This window comes from Nomia melanderi, unplaced genomic scaffold (assembly GCF_051020985.1).
Source record: "Nomia melanderi isolate GNS246 unplaced genomic scaffold, iyNomMela1 scaffold0094, whole genome shotgun sequence".
NCBI lineage: Eukaryota > Metazoa > Arthropoda > Insecta > Hymenoptera > Halictidae > Nomia > Nomia melanderi.
The window spans coordinates 40,001-42,150 of record NW_027475209.1 but is presented as its reverse complement, the minus strand read 5'-3'; the positions used below and the strand labels follow the sequence as shown (position 1 = coordinate 42,150).

Sequence of the window (2,150 nt, the reverse complement as noted above, 5' to 3'; positions counted from 1 at the left end):
TTAACGTTAAAAACGTTAATAAACGTCATGTTTACGCATGGATTAAACATTGAAATAATTTTAAAACGCTTATTAAAAAAGTTGGTGTCGACCGTGGGACTTAGAAAAATTTCGGGAAGTCCGATTCGCCTGCTGGAATTACCGCACGGGCTGGACACCTCGCTCCGACGAATCGGTTTTTTCCATTTTTTCCGAAAAATAAATTTTTGTAATTTTTTTTAATGTTAAAAACGTTAATAAACGTCATGTTTACGCATGGATTAAACATTGAAATAATTTTAAAACGCTTATTAAAAAAGTTGGTGTCGACCGTGGGACTTAGAAAAATTTCGGGAAGTCCGATTCGCCTGCTGGAATTACCGCACGGGCTGGACACCTCGCTCCGACGAATCGGTTTTTTCCATTTTTTTTGAAAAATAAATTTTTGTAATTTTTTTTAACGTTAAAAACGTTAATAAACGTCATGTTTACGCATGGATTAAACATTGAAATAATTTTAAAACGCTTATTAAAAAAGTTTACTCTTGACCGTGGGGACTTAGAAAAATTCCGGCTTGCACGGATTCGACCACTCTGTTTTTCGGAGTTTCTGAGAAAAATAAATTTTTGTAATTTTTTTCATTATGATTTCTGAGTTCTCCCAGTAGTTTAATGTAAGGATTAAGCATTTAAAAATTTTTAAATCGAATATTAAAAAAGTTTACTCTTGCAATTTTTGGAAAAAAAAAATTCTAAAAAATTTTTCTTTCCGTGGAAACTAACGTTTAATATGTACAATAACGATTTATCGAATAAAAATCGTATGTTAATATATGTTCGAATCGACCATAGTTTCAGCGGCTAAGTACCAGCAGCCCGGCCGGTTGGTCTGTACGCGCGGCAGTTTACCACCATAAGCGCCCGTGCTGAGCGGCCGGCGCCGCGGTCGTCGCGGCCGCCCGTTTGGTTACTATAAGAGAGCACGTCGGTTCGAGCGGACCGGTCGGCGCAGCGGCGGGCGAGCGGCTATTCTACGATCTCGGTCGAGAAGCAGTCGTTCAGCTCCTCGAGGTCCATTCCTCGACTGTTCTGTACCGCGTTCCGTTGCGAATTTTTCTCTACACAGCATGACCACGGGTCGGTGTCTCAGACCGAATGGCCCTTATGTGGTAAGCCCAGAATGTTGGGTTGGATACAACGTATATTCGTTATACTTGTACGACTCTCACATCAACTCTCAGAAACCCAAAAGGGGTTTTCTATCCGAGCGAAAATATATTTTTCGTATACAAAAATTTAATGGCAAAGACCAAACGAAATACTACACACAAAAAGGGGCGACGAACAAAAATTGTTCGAATGAAATATAATATATACATATAAAATTGAGGTGTCCTAAGAGAGAAATACATAAACTAAGAGGTATATATTATAAGAAATATATATTATTTCTGGGCAAAGAAGAGAGAACGAAAAGAAGAGTATGATCTTTAACGCGAGGGCCTCGACATGGGTACGCCTAGCATGGTTCGCGCTTTCTCGATATGTCCAGCATGTTAACGTACGCGGTCTTCGGACTTCGTGCGTTATGTCCGTGCTTACACGATGGAGAGCGCTCGAGCATACGTGCTTACAAACCTGAAAGTCGATGTGACATCCGAGATTCTTTTTCTTCTAAAAAGATCTCGGAGAGATACACGGGAGAGTTTGAAATTTTTGGAGGTCCTCCTGATGTATATGCGCGGATATACCCATGTGGTAATTCGTGCGGAGTTGGTAATCTAATAGTGGAGCGAAATTTACCAACTCGAAAGAGAAGAGAGAAGAGAGTAGAGAGAAGAGAGAGGAGAAAGAGAACTGTCTTAAAGACGAGAAAAAGTATCGTCGATCCGACTCTTAAGGGGAGAGAGTCGGCGACTAAGATATATATATACATACATATTTTTGCTTCGTATGATGAAAATTTACTCGAAGCTCCCTGGTTGATCCTGCCAGTAGTCATATGCTTGTCTCAAAGATTAAGCCATGCATGTCTCAGTACATGCCGTATTAAGGTGAAACCGCGAATGGCTCATTAAATCAGTTATGGTTCCTTAGATCGTACCCACATTTACTTGGATAACTGTGGTAATTCTAGAGCTAATACATGCAAAACAGAGTTCCGACCAGAG

General features: G+C 40.1%; 1 non-coding gene across 1 annotated transcript in view; it reads left to right on the top strand.

Moving 5' to 3' along the window:
* The first annotated feature begins 1,954 nt into the window (after positions 1 to 1,954).
* LOC143175479 (small subunit ribosomal RNA) overlaps positions 1,955 to 2,150 on the top strand; it is a 1,921-nt gene continuing 1,725 nt past the window's right edge. Inside the window, exon 1 of the ribosomal RNA XR_013000249.1 lies at positions 1,955 to 2,150. This exon is cut by the window's right edge and continues 1,725 nt beyond it. This is a non-coding gene — a ribosomal RNA (small subunit ribosomal RNA).